Genomic DNA, 17,357 nt, shown 5'->3' with positions numbered 1-17,357 from the left:
ATAGAAAAATGTTTTTATGCTATTTTTTTCCTAATTGAGTACATGTGACAATGTCCTAGCATAGTTGGAGGGCCACTAGTTCATGAGTTATCATAACATATATGCTCACTGGGTATATTACCCCATGGATGTGGATGCAAGATAAAAATTAGCCTTTCTTGTTTGTTTCTTTAGGTGATATATATATATATATATGTATATAGTGGGAGGCATGATGTATATCTTTCTCTCAGAACATATAAATGAAAGTAAGTGATCAGACCCAGGGCAGATATTCTCAGTGTCATGCAGCAAACCTATAAGGTTGATTCTCCATTGTTTTATCATATGAGCAGACTATTCATATCCATGTAAAATAGATGCAAACCAGCCTACATCATGAAGGCATGTTTTTCCCCGAAGTTATGGACAGATGTGCCTTTGCTTTTGTAAAATTTATGAGTGAGATCCTCAAACCCCTCAAGCTTTGACGCCTTTACAACAGGTAATAGGGTGGGAGCGGTGTAGAAGGGCTCCAGAAACCCCATATCTAGGTGGGAGAGGGTTCCTTGAGTGCCTGATCTGTGGAAGACAACTATAAAGCTGTTCTCCAGTGATCCACTTGCAAGACCTACAGCAGAGGTAGCCAAATTTACTGACCTACTGAGCCAAATATGACAATTTTCAGAAGTTGGAGAGCTGGGGCAAACATGCTGGGGGTTGGGGCTTCAGCCCCACTCTTGAAGTCCCAAGCCCTGGCAGGCAGGGCCAGATTTACACCTTACAAGACCCTAAGCCCAGCATCTTCAGCTAGGTTGCCAGGTGTGAGGTTTTTGAGCACTGCTGACTAGGCCGCTAAAACCCTGGTCAGTGGCACAGCAGGGCTAAGGCAGGCTCCCTGCCTGCCCTGACACCGTGCAGCTCCCAGAAGTGGCTGGCATGTCTGGCTTCTAGGCACAGGGGTGGCCACGGGGGCTCCGCACGCTGCCCCCATTGTGAGTGCTGGCTCTGGGAACTGGCTGGGAACTATGGCCAATGGGAACTGTGGGGGTGGTGCCTGCAGGCACGGGCAGCATGCGGAGCCACCTGGTCGTGCCTCCATCTAGGAGCCAGACATGCCAGTTGCTTCCTGGGAGCTGCCTGGGGGAAGTGCCACATGGAGCCCACACTCCTCACCCCTCACCCCCTCCCATGCCCCAAACCTCTGCCCCAGTGCTAATCCTCCTCCCACACTCAAATTCCCTCCGAGAGACTACACCCCTCCCACACACCAGCCTCCTGCCCCAGCCTTGAACCTTCTCCAACACCCAAACTCCCTCCCAGAATCCCACACTCCAACCCCCTGCTCCAGCCCTGAGCCCCTCCTGCCCCCAAATTCCTCATCCCCGGCCCCACCCAAGAGCCCACACCCTCAGCCCAGAACCCATACCCATACCCCCTCCCACTCTCTGAACCCCTCATCTCCAGCCCAGATCCCGCTCCTGCACTGCAATCTCCTCATCCCTAGCTCCACCTCCTGTCGTGCCCCAACACTTGCCCAAGCCCTTAGCACCCAAATTCCCTCCCAGATCCCGCAGTCCCTCTTGCACTCCAACCTTCTACCCCAGCCCTGATCTCCCTCCTGCACCTCAAACTCATCCTTGGCCGCACCCCAGAGCCCGCACCCCCAGCCCCACCTCCTCCCACACTCCAACCTTCTGCTCCACCTGGTGGAAGTGAGCGTTTGAGCAAGGGTGAGGGACAGTGAGTGATGGAGGGAAGGAGGATGGAGTGAATGGGAGGCTGGGCTTCCGAGAAGGGGCAGGGCAAGGTGTGTGGCAAGGGTGTTTGGTTTTCTGCAATCAGAAAGTTGGCAACCTTATCTTCAGTGCCTTCCTCCCCTCCTCCCCCGCAGCCTTCGGGATCTCTATAAAAAAATGAAACTTTTATCCCACTTTTAACTTTTAGGTGCCCCTAGAACATGCCTACTCTTCCTAATTGGAAATCTGGTCCTTCTGGCAAGCCTGCTTCATGGGGCTGAAGCCCAAAGACCCCCCACCTCACTGATCAGAAGCCCCTAGCCCACCACCCTGCTGAAAAGTAGAAGCCTTGAGCTCCCCTCCAGTCTGGTAGGTGGAAAATGGGAGATGGGGGGCTCTGTAATAGAGCCACATGCAGCTTGCAAGCCGTGGTTTGGCTACCCCTGCCCTAGAGTATGAATATGCCACGTGCAGGACTAGCAATGGAGAAGTGTGTTGGAGGCAGGCCCACAGCATGTAGCATTGTAGAGATTCTGGGCAGCATTGTGGCCAATGGGATAGCCTAGTGACACCTCCAGAGCTGTCTAAGTTATGTCAGGGTCAGCTCCAGATACCAGAAAAGCCTATGATTGTGAGGGCATCAAAATGGCTAAAAGCCACCTTAGTCCCCACACTGCATGGGTTGTGATTTCTGTGTTATGCCTCCTAGAAATGCAGCCTAGAATCTTATGCTAATTATTTGGCATGTGTGTGTGGGGGGGTGTTATTTTTGGAAAACTTCTGGTATGCTATTCATCCATGATGCTTAAGTTCCCCATTGGTGGTTATGGCTGTATGGCTGCCTGGACATAGGCCGTCAACTTTCAATACTTTTATCAGACCCGAAGAATTTGTCCAGACTTCTTTGTTTTTGGAGGGGACGGGGCAGATTCTTTCTGAAAAAGATGATAGTCCCCTGATGGCAGTCAGTGAGGGCTCAGTTTCAGCAATACAAGACAGGGAGATTGTCTGTTCCACTCTTTCAACAAAACTGACAGGAGGAAGAATTAGGGAGAAGGCTCCATCCATGTTCTACTCAGTGCTAGTAGCAGGAATTAGAACCCAGATTCTAGTCTTCTGCACAGACAATGGAAAATATAGTATTTTGACCATTCTTGAACTATCTTTTCCAAACATGTGGTGAGTTAGGTAAAGAGGCTTTTATAATTTCTTGTAACAAAAATAGATGATGATTTTAGAGTTGGGAGGGGCAGTTGCTGCATTTTATTTTTATTTTTTCTCAGCATTGGAGTCACAGTTTTGAAGCTCATCTCTTTAGCTCATGGATCCTTTTCTCTCTTTGTGCTTCTAGGTGGCTGCTCTAATGAAATCTATGAAATGAGAATACTTTGCAAGTATATGTAGCAACAGTGCTCTGGAGATATAAAGTGCTATATAAAAGCTAAGCAGAATTATTTCTGAATAATTCCTGTGCTGAACCCATGGTGAGGGTTCTTGTTCATATTTTTCCTACCCATTGAGGGAAATTGTATCTGAGAGATTTAGGAGCCAATCAGTTATACCATTAAACCAGTTTTCTTTGAGTAAAACATGTTTTGCATTGTTGCTATTTAACTTAAATAAATCATCTCCACAATCGACTGTAAAATGTAGAGAAGGCTTATGACATAGTTCCTAGAGAACAGTTATGGTGGTGCCTGCAATTGCACAACAGTCAGAGATATGTTTGAAGTATCATGGACATGTACAAAAGTAGCACATCAGTAGTGAGAAGCAGCTGCAGCTACGATGAGTCCTTCACTACAGTGTACATTTACACCCATATCTATCGGTAACTCTAATGTACACCTTGATGTAGGAGATTAGGGGCAAGACTCCATGGACCACGCTTTTTGCCAGTGATGTTATATTGTGCTGTGAAGACACAAATCAGCGGATAAAAGATGGAATACGGGTGATGCTTTATCAAGAGGGACAACGAGAAGCTAATACAACTAAATTGTATAGGGATAAAGTCATGCAACAATTTAAGTACCTTGGTTCAACCATGTTGAGCCATGAAGCGGATTTGGATGTTAGAAGCCACATGAAGAGCACTTGGTGTAAGTGGAGGGAGCTGATGGAAATTCTCAGCAATAAGCATTTGTCAAGCAAAGTGTATAAGATTATGATAAAGCCAGGCATGTCATATGGTTCAGAATGCTGGCCAGTGAGGAAGAGAAAAGAATTACTATGTCACACTGCCAAAATGAGGGTGCTCGGATGGATGTTGGGTAAGGTCAGAGTCGATATGCAGTGTAATAAAACTGTCTGAGCCGTTATGCAGGTAACCTCCATTGTGGAAAAGCTGAGGGAATATTGACTGAGATGGTTGGGTCACGTGCACTTGACAAGAATGCTTGGAAATGAAGAACAAAAGATACTAACCCCAATTGATAGAGTAAGGCAAAGATGAAGAAGTTGTTGACTGTGAAATATGGATTTGTTTCCAAGGTATAAATTTCAGGCAGAAGGCTACCATCCAAAAAAAGGCTTCAAAGTAAAATAGTAGCTTTTTGGAATATATAGTAAGTGAGATAAATTTGAAAATTGTTCAAGCCCTGAGTGTTTCTGTGAACAAAAGAGCATCTTGGTTTCTTTTATGAAAAGCATTGTGTGTCTGAGATATCAGATGGAATTCTTATGAGTGTAGCTAAATGAGGCAAAACTGATGTCAATTGCATTCTAGTTTCTCTTTCAGCTTTAGAGATCAGTATAGAATACTGCCAAATACCTATTGAGCCTGGTTCACTTGGTGTCCTCTGGCACCACCCAGGCTATAGTTGTGTCAAAAAGTTCACCTGGAACAAGGGAGATGTGGCACAAGCCACCTTGAGACCTATAATGCAATGTGCAAGTTAGAGAAGAGAAGGATCCAGGAGACACACTTCTCCTAGGCAGCCTCTGTCAAATGGAATTAAGAGCTCTCCTGCCCTGTCAGAAAGTGGTGGCAACACCACCAATCAATCTCCTTCCAAAATGTGACTCCATTCTCATGCATAGTGGCAGATGCAAGAGGGCTGAAAAATTTCATCTGCTACTTTGATATCTTTATTGAAATAGAAAGTCCTGGATGGGCATCTCAGCTAGGGCTGTGTGAATAATGGATTTTTCAGTTCGCTGTCAATTCCAAAACATTTTTTGGTATCAAATTATTCAATTCTGAGAATTTATTTTAAATATGTTAGGATGTTTTGAAATGAAAAGTAATTTAAAATCAAAAAATTGAAACATTTTGTTTACAAAATGTCTAAATAAAACTCCCCCCAGTGTTTTTTGTTGTTGTTGTTGTTTATTTTACCAAAAAAAAAAAAAATCAGTAAAATCAACATGAATTCATGGCATATGTTGATGTAACCAAATCTGATTTTTTCATAAAGAAAAAAGGCCAAAAATATTTGCCTTGCTCTAATTTCAACCACGTATGTTTTTCTTCACCCATATAGGTCTGAATATTTATGGGACTCCAACCCTAATCTGACCCGTTTCTTTGTGAGAGTCTATAGGAAGGTACTTGGTACACCTCTGTAGAGTGATTTATAATCTATATTCCTCCTGATTAGTTTTGTTTCTTTGTTTTGAATGTGATGTTGTGCCAGGTTGTTTAGATGTATTCACAACTGTATCTACTATATATATGTAATATTTGAATAATTTTTGTGACTTGCTGCTGCACCAATGAAGTGAAATGGACTTGCATGGGACCAGGAATTGCTCCTTAGCCCTGGAGTCATCAAATGGCATTTTTTTATGAATTTCTTGTAGGCAGTTCTTAAAGTTAGCATACAGAGTTTTCTTGTTATATTTTTGAAGGAACAGAATGCAACTTGCTGCAAATATACTATAAAATGTGTGATCCCCAGACTTCATATTGGCCAGTTTCAATAGATTATTCAAATTTGTATTTTCTCAGTTACTATCATATCCAGGACCGGTGCTAGGGGTTTGAGCGCCCTAGGCGGACAGCAATTTTGCCGCCTGGCGCGCTGGTCCCGCGGCTCCAGTGGAGCTGCCGCTGTGGTGCCTGCAGAGGGTCCAGTGCTCCGCGGCTCCGGTGGAGCTGCCACAGTCATGCCTGCAGGCGGTCCACCGGAGCCGCGCTGAGGAGCCGACCGTCCGCAGGCATGACTGCAGCGCCTCCACCGGAGCCACGGAGCACCGGACCCTCTGCAGGCACCACTGCGGCAGCTCCACCGGAGCTGCCTGCCGCTCCCTCTGGCAAAATGCTGCCCACCAACTATTCTGGTGCCCTAGGTGATTGCCTAGGCTGCCTAAATGGTAGCACCGGTCCTGATCATGTCTATTATCAGTTCCTCTCTGTCAGCTCTTTCCTTCACGGAACAGCAGCTCAGTGTTTGAATTTTACATTTCAGCCACTTCCTGCTGCAGAAAAGCAGCATCAGGGAAGATTCCTGTTAGCTTTAAAAACAATCCCTGTGATCAAACACAAAAGTCTGAAGTGATGATACCTGTGATTTGTACCACCCATGACTTATTAGCATTGCTAATTATCCTATTTGATAACACGTTACATTGAACTCTGCAGTGAATTGGTGTATGTTTACACTTCTCTCCAAATTTTGTTTTCCTTGCCACCCTGCTCCATTTGCCGTGGGAGTTCAGACCTCTTGTGCTCTGCTATAAATATTTGACCCCTCATTCCCTCATTTGTCTGTTTTCTCCTGCTGAGCTTTTTCCTTTTCTCATAAAAATCAGTTGGGTAGATGTGAGGCTATTGACTGATAGCCTGTCATGGGCTGCTACCCCTGCCGAGCTGCGCAGCACTGCCCCCCAGCAGGTAACATCCTGGCAGAGCAGCCAGCATGACAGGTTCAGTACAAAGAGGGATTTCCTCATTGTTACTATAAATGAACTGTGGTCTTTTATTGCCAGCTCTTATCAGGGAGGGGATCAGTAAACACGGCTAAATTCCCTGGCACCTGGCCTGGCTGGCATTAATGGTTCAATTTAGAGTCTTCTCATGCACTAGCCTTCAAACATTTGTTTCTCCAGATGACAAAAGGATAACATTTCCAAGCTTTGAAGGACTCAAAAGATCTTTCATCCCCTCTGTGTATTCACCTCTGATACACTCCGAAGATTTTTGACCTTTTAAAAGCAAGACCAGTGAAAATAATAGGTCAAATAGCCTAAAGGCCTCCTTTAATATATTTTCTTTATCCTGCTTTGGCTAATGAAACATTCCTAAAATTCTCTTTCCACACCATTTTCCTCGCCTGCTATGAGAACAGTCTGAGGAAGAATGACTATGAAGGTTCAAGTGGTTTGTTATTCGCCTGAGATTCCAAGAAATCATCTCAGGATCACAGTCAGTTCCAAATAACTTGATTACATAGAACATATTTTGGAAGTGTTTATGAGTATTATTATTGCAGACAACACACAGTACATTAGTGAAGGCATCTCTCTGAAAAACAGTTTACATATTGTTTAACCCAGAATACACTATCAAAAAGGCAAGTTTAAAAAGGACACTGGGGTCCTATACTGATGTGATATATTTAGCAGTATAACCTTATGAATAAGCTGTTTAAATGCCCAACACCCAGTTAGTACTAACATGGTACTCTCTAATTCAGGGGTCGGCAACCTTTCAGAAGTAGTGTGACGAATCTTCATTTATTCACTCTAATTTAAGGTTTTGCATGCCAGTAATACATTTTAACGTTTTAGAAGGTCTCTTTCTACGAGTCTATAATATATAACTAAACTATTGTTGTATGTAAAGTAAATAAGGTTTTTAAAATGTTTAAGAAGCTTCATTTAAAATTAAATTAAAATTTAGAGCCCCCCAGACTGGTAGACAGGACCTGGGCAATGCGAGTGCCACTGAAAGTCAGCTCGCATGCCACTTTCAGCACCCGTGCCATAGGTTGCCTACCCCTGCTCTAATTCATAACATGCAGAATGATAAACGGAGATGAAGGACCTGATCCTACAATCCTCACAAAGCTGCCCTTCTACAAGTAGTTCCCTTCATTTCAATGGGACTATTTGTGTGAGCAAGGGTTTAGAATACAGGGCTAACGTTAACCCTGCCTGTATATAGCCCCCCTCTTTGAGTAACCCTGATCCATAAGTCTGGCAGAGCCCACTTATTCATCCCTCCTCAGTAGCTCTGTGACCTGCCGTAAAGCTAATGGGCCCTCGGCTCTTGAATGCCTTCTTTTCTCCCCTCAGAAAGTATGGTAAGTGAGGGACTGCATTTCCTCCTGACTCCACTCAGCAGACCCCCTTTTCCCAAACATTGTGCCCATGCAGAATTGGTGTGCCCATCTGGGTAGTTCCACCATGTGCTGGGTATCCATGGCCTGTGACTGGTTACCTTAGCATATCAGTCAGGCACCTAGCCTAGTAACTCCTATTTTTATTCTCTGCCCAGCCCCCATTGTTGGGCTGGGTCACTGGCCTGGGGTAAGCAAGCAGTTTAATTGTATTTTCTCCAGCTTCTGGGTCACCATCTGTCATTGGGGAGTTGCTTATCTCAAGTTCCCAAATGATAAGGAGACTATATTTACTTTGATTATTTAATTAGCCACCTCCATCAGGATAGCTATCACTTCTTTATTTAGCTGAACTAGATTTTCCCCCTAATTTGTTGTCTTCTTTTTTCACGTCAAATATTTTATATTTTATTTTATTGCCTTAGTTAAGTGATAGGAATCCATTACTCTTTCATCACACTGAGGGGAAAACAGCCATAGAAAATCTAATTAAAATGCCACCCTACCTGGATTTGGATTATCTTTCAAAGAGTACAAAGACTTTTTTTTGCCATTATTGGGAATTTACAGGTGTTAAATTAGCTGCAAGTAGAGGTCTATAGTCTTCCCTGAATAAAAAAGACACTGAAAATTACAAATAGAAAATTAATTTGAGAATTACTTTAATGCTAAGCATTCAATCACAGTCTGCTCTTTAGTTCATACCAAGACGATCTATATGCAAACAAAACTTCAGGAAAAGTTGATTTAGTACTATGTATTATCTTGTGCTTGTCAAACAAAAAGAGTTATTTAAATATGTCCACTAAATGCAGAGTCATTTTTCCATAATGAAGACAAGGGCTATGTACCAATCTATTTTTACATAGTTTTGGGAAATAATTAAGGTTAGAACTGTATGAGATTAAATATGCATGTCAAACACTGAATCTGACTGAAATGAGCCTGGATTTGATGTTCTTTTTTTTTCATGAACTTGGGGGAAGGAAGTCAAAATGATGAGGAAGAACCCTTCTGCTCTCTTCCAATACCTTGTGATAGATTACATGATGTGAAAAGCAACATCAAACGAAAATACGGGAATTATATGGAGCAGAGGAAAACTTCAAGATCTTGACAGTACAAGTGACATTGTTCTGTTTGAACACAGACAAAGATGCTGTGAAAAAGACCACTACCAATGTCATATGTGAAGTTGCTAAAAAAAAACCCAAAAGTCACGATTGCTGAAAGGGGAGTCAGCAATGAACATGTGATAGATAATGAAGAATACAGCAAGGCTAACATGTCTGTATATCTTGGAGGCACAATTAGTGCTCATGGCCCAGCTCTATAATTAGTGAAAGCCAGAAGTGGAAAAAAATCTTTTTGGGACTGGCAAATATCTGAAGAAAAAGAAAAAGGAGATTCACAGAAGAACCAAGATAAAGTAATACAATATCATTGTGATACCCACATTGTCATCTGCTCCTGAAACCAGCCAAATGCTAGAAACTGACAACAGGAAACTTAATGCATACCATCAGAGATGTTTGGGAGACTACTTGGTGTCTGCTGGTGGGATAAAAGGAACCAACAGTGATGTGTTAGAAAGGACTGGCCAACAGACTGTAGAGACAATAATACAAGAAAGAAGGCCAAAGTGGTTTGGACATATATAGATGGATAGGTGCTGACTCCATGGGTGTTCTGGGGCTGGAACACACATGGGGAAAAATGGTGGGTACAGAGCACCCACTGGCAGCCCCTCTATCAGAACCTTTCCCCTCTCCCCCAGTGCCTCGTGCTCACCACTGAGCTCTGTTGATTAGCACCTTTGCCTCCCTCCCTGGGCCTCTCACCTGCTGCAGTCAGTTGTTTTGTGGCGTGCAGGAGGCTCTAGGGGAAAGGTGGGAGGAGCGAGGATGTGGCGTGCTCAGGGGAGGGGGAGGAATGGAGCAGGAAGAGGCAGGGCAGGGGTAGGGCGAGGGGGGGAAGAGGCAGGGGGGTGGAGCCTTGGAGGAAGGGGTGAAGTGGGGGCAGGGCCTGGGGCAGAGTTGGGGGTCGAGCATGCCCCAGCACATTGGAAAGTCGGTGCCTGTGTGTAGATGTCAAAAAATTTATTGCTACATAAGCCCTTGCTTGGATACCACCTGTTGGAAGATGGAAAAGAGGAGGCAACAGGTTACATGTCAGAAAACCATTGAGGAAGGTACTGCTGTCATGGAAACTAACGATAATGGAGCAAGAAATGTGGTAGACAGAGGTGGAAAGACGGGGCTGCCTCATATGTTGCAAGACACAACAATATCTAATAATAAAAAAATAAAATACCTTCTGGGTGATTTTCTTCCCAGAGCTTGAGTAGAGGCAGTACTGGGTGATTGCTCCCTCGTATTTATTCTTCCATAACACAGTGTGTCCCTCAGGCACAAATGCCAGGGGTCAGGAAGGGAAACCTGTCACTGGGAGCATGAGGGACTCAGCAGGGCAGTCTGGCAGCACTAGAACCCGTCAGGGACAGCCTGGCAGTGGGATCCAGGTGCAATCACTGAGTGAGCTTAGATTAAGTGTGGTGGCCACTGAGGCTGGGCCAGTAGCAGCAGGAGCTGCACGGACACGTCTTCCTTGCCAGGTTCCTTGCTGCATGTGACCTACCTGGGCCTTCCTGCTGCCTCTCAGGCCAGTACAGAGCCTCCTCTCCCTGCAGAGCATGTCTGCAGGCCCTAGAAAGAGGGCAGGAGGCTGGACCAGAGCCCCCCCCCCGATCCCACCCACAGAGGCACACTCCGGCGGGTGGGGCCAAGCACTGCTCTCAGGCACCCAGGCCTCCATCCAGGGCAGATGAAAGGTCTGGAGCTCCCCACAGTAGCCTGGGCAGCTCTTACTACTGCCCAGCTTCAGCTTCTGATCTGGCCAAGAGGCGGGGCTTTGTGGGAAAGAGGCGGAGCAGGGGTGGGGCCACAGTTCTTGTGCTGGTGGTCCCCCCCACTTCTACCCAGGTTCCAGCTCTCCTGCTGGGGCCACCAAATTGGACCTGTGCATTAATCCACCACTGCAGGAACCCTTGAAGACACTAATAGTAATTACGGATATCCTGAAGCACCCCTGGAGTTGAAGTAAAATCTTCCATTGGTGTACTGAATTTATCAAATTTGGAGTTACCAATGAACACGGAGTGATAATTCACACTCAGTTCCTTTCCTCCTGAACTGCTGGAATATAAGACTAGACTGAATCTTACAGGATTAATACAACTCTGGTTAAAATAGATAGGACAGGGACTAGAAAGAAAAGAAAAAGAAAGATCCCTAGCTAAATAAATAATTCAATTGTTATTTGAATAGAACAAAGAAAATCTAGAATTGTGAATATTCTGAAATTAGCAAGGCAGGTAAATCAGCTTTGCAGTTACAGCCAATGAATAAAATACCTCCATAGCTTATTTGTATGCAGTGTTATTGTAGCCAGGTTTGTCCCAGGATATTAGAGAGACAAGGCAGATGAGATAATATCTTTTATTGGACCAACTTCTTTTGGTGAGAGAAACAAGCTTTCGAGATTACACAGAGCACTTTTTCAGGTCTGGGAAATATACTAAGCTTGAGCATGTCACAGATAAATACAAGGAGGAATGTATTGTTTATCATAATTAGTTAAGACATATTTCAAGGGACCATTTAAGAAAAGTGGCCACTCAACATGTCTCCTGTCATAGGGGACAAAGGAGATGGGGAAAAATGCTGGGATGGGGTGATTGGGTTATATATTATTGTAATAAATATAGATCCAGTGTCTTTATTCAGTCCATGATTTTTAGGGTCTAGCAAAATTATGAATGTAAGCTCCCAGACTCATCTTTTGAAGGCATTGTGAAGGTTTCCTTTGAGGATGAGGAGTGATAGGTCAGCTATAGGGTGATCCCTTTGTGAAAGTATTCCGCCACAGGTAATGTGGTGTTTTTATCTTTTATCATTTTTCTGTGTGAGTTCATTCTAGAGTGTAGTGGTTTCACCCACATAGTTGTTGCTGGACCATTTGGTGCACTTGATGAAGAACACCACATGTTGTGATAGGCATATGTAGGACCAGAAATCTTGTCACCTACCATCCTACACTGGGTGCTACAACCCATATGGGGTATCATTAAACAATTACAAACCATAATTGATGGTGACTACATCCTGAAAGAAATCTTCCCTGAACCTCTCTTCCAGTCTACAAACAGCCCCCCCCCCCAACCTCTCCAAGCTCATCATCAGAAGCAAGCTCCGCACAGACCAGGATGCACCAACTCAAAATGGAACCAGACCCTGCCTATAGATGTATCTTCTTTGCTATGATGATCCATACCCTTCACAACCACATTTCAGGACCCTTGGGAACTCACAAAAACCCCAAAATTTGAGTTTTCATGTGAGTACTCCCACTGGAAGTGCTACATGTTCATCCAGTCATGGAAGAGAAATAATATCATGTGATTTATTTGACAACCACAACAAAACAACACAGTTCAAATACTTAAGCCAATCTTTTTTTAAAATTTTTAAAAAATTTCTGGGTAACAAGTGGAAGATAAAAATAGGCTTCATTTGTTGGCTTAATAGGCTTAATTCTAATAAATATAAACATAAAACAATGCTCAGTTCAAAATTTTGTAATTCACATTATTTTAACCCACTCAGAAATCATGAGCTAGAGGCAAAAGATAAAAGGAGTTAAGTAGACCTGGAAAGCAGATAATCATCACCTGGTTGGTCTTGACTTTACTATTAGATTATCTCAGCATTAAACAGAGGCACTTGACCTTGGAGACTCATGTGTGCATGAGTTTTAATTTGATTTGGAGAAGTTTTTTATGTCAGTAGGTTTATTTTTTCCAGCTTTATTTGGTTTGCATATTTGCTCCACAAATATACATTTTAATAGTTTTGAAAGTTCATGATTACTCCATCCAGTCAAAATCCAATTATCCAGCAGAGAATATTGACTGTATTTACAACAGTGAATAGAAATATTCTCACCAACAGTGAAAATTATGATTGGTCTTCTTCAGTTAATGAAAAACAAAGCATTTTTCAGACTTGCTTTAAATTTTGACCAAAAAACACAGAACAGAAGAGGGTAAGTTTACTGTTTCAGTGCTAAAAATATCAGAATTCCACCTGGAACAAAGTCACAATTCTGTTCAGGAGAAAGAGTTATACTCAGTATCTTTCCTCGGAACAGTTGTGTTTGCTGGTAGAAATGGATTTCATGCTGGATGAAATTTACAAATATATCAGTTATTACATGTAATTACTCAAGAGAGCTAAAATTAGTATTTTAGTACAATTCCTCAGTCGGTCTAATATCTTACATGCTGATAATGGAACATCGATGATTGCCTCACAAAAATGATCATTCCTTTATGAAGTCAGTGTTGTTGTAGCCATGCCGGTCCCAGGATATTAGAGAGACAAGGTGGGTGAGGTAATATATGAAGAGGAGCTCTGTGTAAGATCAAAAGCTTGTCTCTCTCACTAAGAGAAGTTGGTCCAATAAAGATATTGCCTCACCCACCCTGTCTCTCTAAATTTCTTTTTGGACACTCTGGTATGACCACAGTTTAAATAAATAATCTAACCCCAAAGGATGTGAAGACCTGGCACTGAAACAAGGGCTCCTGTTTGGGGTGAGCTAGCAGATTTCACTCTGGCAGTGTTGATCTGAATGCTGGGCACAGACAGAAAGGTTCAGCTGCTGGCTGTGGTTAAGGAGCACACAGAACAACTTGAGAGGGTGTAAATGAGTGCATAAAGGTGGCTTTAAACCACACTGATCCTGTGACAGAGAACCAGGTAATCCCAGTGTAAATTAAAGCAGCCTTCTGGTATTAATTAGAGATGCCTGAGGGCTACTTCACTTTGTGCTGTCAGTGACCTTAAGGGGCCTTTAAGACAACAAGGGATCACTGGGATACAAGGAAGCCCCAGCATACCCCCATTTCTCTAGGCACACCCTACATCAGGCAGGTGTAGAGTAGTGGCACAGAATCTTTCACAACACATTGTTACTCCCAGAGGAGCCCCCACACTGAGATGATACCTCCACAGCTGACAATGCCAGGTCCCTTGGCAGTGTGGGAGCAGCATGAAGTGGCTGAAACTCTGTTGAGAAATGGTACTTATTTATTTAATTTAGTTTTGGTCACTGTTGATCCCAAATTCATAATACTTTTTAAAGGATTCACATAATCATTTAGATGTTCAATCAAGGGTTATCTTTTATTTCTACAAGTGTAAACAGGGGGCACATATATTGCAAAATAAATATCCACCACGATCTATGGGCTAGCTGCGCTGTGGGTGCTTTATTAATTATTAGTCGTGTTTTAATTGTTATTATTTTACAGGTCCAAGAGTGTGTTAGTTTTTTGGCACCCTTTATAGAAACAATCAGCAGAGCCAGGTTCGAAGGAGCAGCAGAGGCAGATGGCATATTGACAGTTACATATATAAAGTACTTCTCCTAAGTCTCATTTTTCAGCCGCAACCAAAATAGATTTGCTCTTTCCCTTTGAGGCAAATAGGTCATTTTCTAAACGAGTTTGCTGTAATACAGGGGGAGATGATTGGGTCTCCCAAGGGACATTAGGAGTTTTCACATTCATAAAGGACTGAGAAGCCAGAAGGATTTTGTTCTTGTCAAAATAATGTGTTTGTGTGTTTTTGTACATGGAGGGTCCTTTTGCCACAAAGAAATCTGTATTAATTCCTAAACAAAATAATATGTACCATCTGCCCAGATTCTCTCTTCTGCTTGTCACATTTCCAGTTAACCTTGTTAGCCAGGTTAGCTGCAAAACACTGGTTTAATGTAACACAGGCAGTGACCCTGTAAGATGACCTATGCAGATCAGATGAAGAATATCAATTTCTAGAGTGATAGATGGGGAGGGTAATAATAATAATAATAATAATAATGAAACAAACTGGAATTCTTTACAGATTGCAACTCTTGTAGCAAAAATGTTGCCTCCCTAAGTAGCAGGAGCAGATTTTAACCACAGGTGAAAGTGCAAGTGCCCACATATTGGAAAAAAAAAAGTTTATTGAAAGGGCAAACACTGAAGCTATCACAAAGAGCTAGGATTACTTGTTTAAATGGCATTTAAAGTCAGTAGGTAGCTGAGTTTACGCAGACAAACGCTGGCTGGAAATGAATATTGGCTTTTGTAAATATAATGGTACAATGGAACCAAGGGCCATAAAGAAGACCAGGAAGATAATGGAAGCAGTTTTCTAATTTTAACTAGTTATTGTAAAAATGTATAATATATTGTCATAATTTGGGATCATTACAACTCATCTTTTAAGAAATATGTGCAGTAGAAAGTTGAATGCACATTGCTGAGATGCATGTTAGAAGATGAGCTGAGAGGTTTTGCAGAACCTGAACTTCTCAAAAAAAATGTTGGTAGACTCAGTCAGAATTCCTGAGTGGGACTCTCTGGCAGTGTACACCAGCCTGCCTGCTGTAGCATCCACAACAAGAGGGCAGCATAATAATGGCCAGATCTGTGAAGGTTCCTCCCACCCTCTTTCTAGTGCACAGAGGGATCAGCGATTCTCTCTGTTGGGAATCTGGTCAATCATTGCTTAGGGAAATGAGAGGGTAGCTTCTTTCATCCTTCATCCCCTGTTGTGTTTCACTCATAAAGGGGTTGGTCAGAATCTTGTCCCATAGTAACCTTCATTGGGCTCACTAGAGCTGAGTGAAAATATCTGGATTTTTTTGCTGAAAATATTTTGCAGACATAATTTCTCCTTTTCAGCAACTTTATAGGTCATTGAAACTTTCCAAAAATTCTAAATTTAGATGAAAACATTTGATTAGTTTTTGTGTGAAAAATGTTCTGTATTTTTCAACCAGCTCTAAAGTCCACCATTATTATTCCAATGAACAATATAATGAAGGAGAAGACATGCTAAGCAATTGAGGAGCTATTTTAACAATAAGTATGTCATTGACAAGCAAGGTAGGTGCGGTGATATCTTTTACAGGACCAACTTCTGTTGGCGGAAGATACAAACTTTCAAACTCCACAAAACTTTTCAGTTCTGGGGAAGGAAGGAGAGTATCTGAGATAAGTACAAGTTGGAATAGATTGTTAAACAGAACAGGTAACACATGTTGGAGGCAGTCACTTGAAATAAAGAGGGCAATTGGGGGTTAGATTATGTATAAAGGTTTTGAAGTGTGTATTACAAATTGTTGTAATGAGCCATAAAACCAGTATCCCTTTTAAATCCATATTTTTTCATGTCTAGCAGAGTAATGAATTTAAGTTCCTACGCTTGCCTGTTGAAGGTATTGTGCAGGTTATCTTTGAGGACAAGTGTTGAAAGATCAGATATGGAGTGATCACTTTGTGAAAAGTGGTCACCCATGGATGATATGAGTTTTTTGTCTTTTATCTTTTTTTCTGTGTGAGCGTAGTGATTGTCTGGTTTCACCCACAGAATTGTTATTGGGGATTTGATGAACTGGATAAGGCTCATCACATGTTTTGATAAATGTGTAGGACCCATGAATCATGAAAGCTGTGTTCTGAAAGGTATTGATCATCATATCATTGGAGATATGTCTACGGGGTTTGCATCTGTTATAGTGGCATGGTCTGGGGCAGGGGTAGGGAACCTATGGCACACTTGCTGAAGGCGGCATGTGAGCTGATTTTCAGTGGCACTCACACTGCCCAGGTCCTGGCCACCAGTCCAGGGGGCTCTCCGTTTTAATTTAATTTTAAATTAAACTTCTTAAACATTTTATAACCTTATTTACTTTACATACAACTATAGTTTTAGTTATATATTATAGATGTATAGAAGCTTGAGGCTGAGGTGATATAGGATTTATAGGGTTTTGGGCGGGGGGGGGGAAGGGAATTTAATGTGTTTTTTCTCCACCTCCACATTCTGTCAAGTATCAGAGGGGTAGTCTGGATCTGTAAAAGCAGCAAAGAGTCCTGTGGCACCTTATAGACTAACAGAAGTTTTGGAGCATGGGCTTTCGTGGGTGAATACCGACTTCGTGGGATGCACCCACCAAAGCTCATGCTCCAAAACTTCTGTTAGTCTATAAAGTGCCACAGGACTCTTTGCTGCCTCCACATTCTGTTGATTCCATCCTTTGTTCTCCCTGCAGCACCTGTTTCCAAACTTCTACACTCCTCTCATTGGTATAAAATGTCAAATAAACCTTAGCTACATCCAATCCCTGCCCATTAGTTAACTTCCTATTAAATTAATCCTCATTAAAGGAGATGTACGAGTGCAATATAAGGAACAATTTGACTCAATGTATTAATGTTAGGTGAATAAACTACAAGTAC

Source organism: Chelonoidis abingdonii, chromosome 1 (assembly GCF_003597395.2).
Source record: "Chelonoidis abingdonii isolate Lonesome George chromosome 1, CheloAbing_2.0, whole genome shotgun sequence".
In the NCBI taxonomy this organism is placed as follows: Eukaryota; Metazoa; Chordata; order Testudines; family Testudinidae; genus Chelonoidis; species Chelonoidis abingdonii.
The sequence above is the reverse complement of the archived record's forward strand: the minus strand, read 5'-3'. Positions refer to the sequence as shown.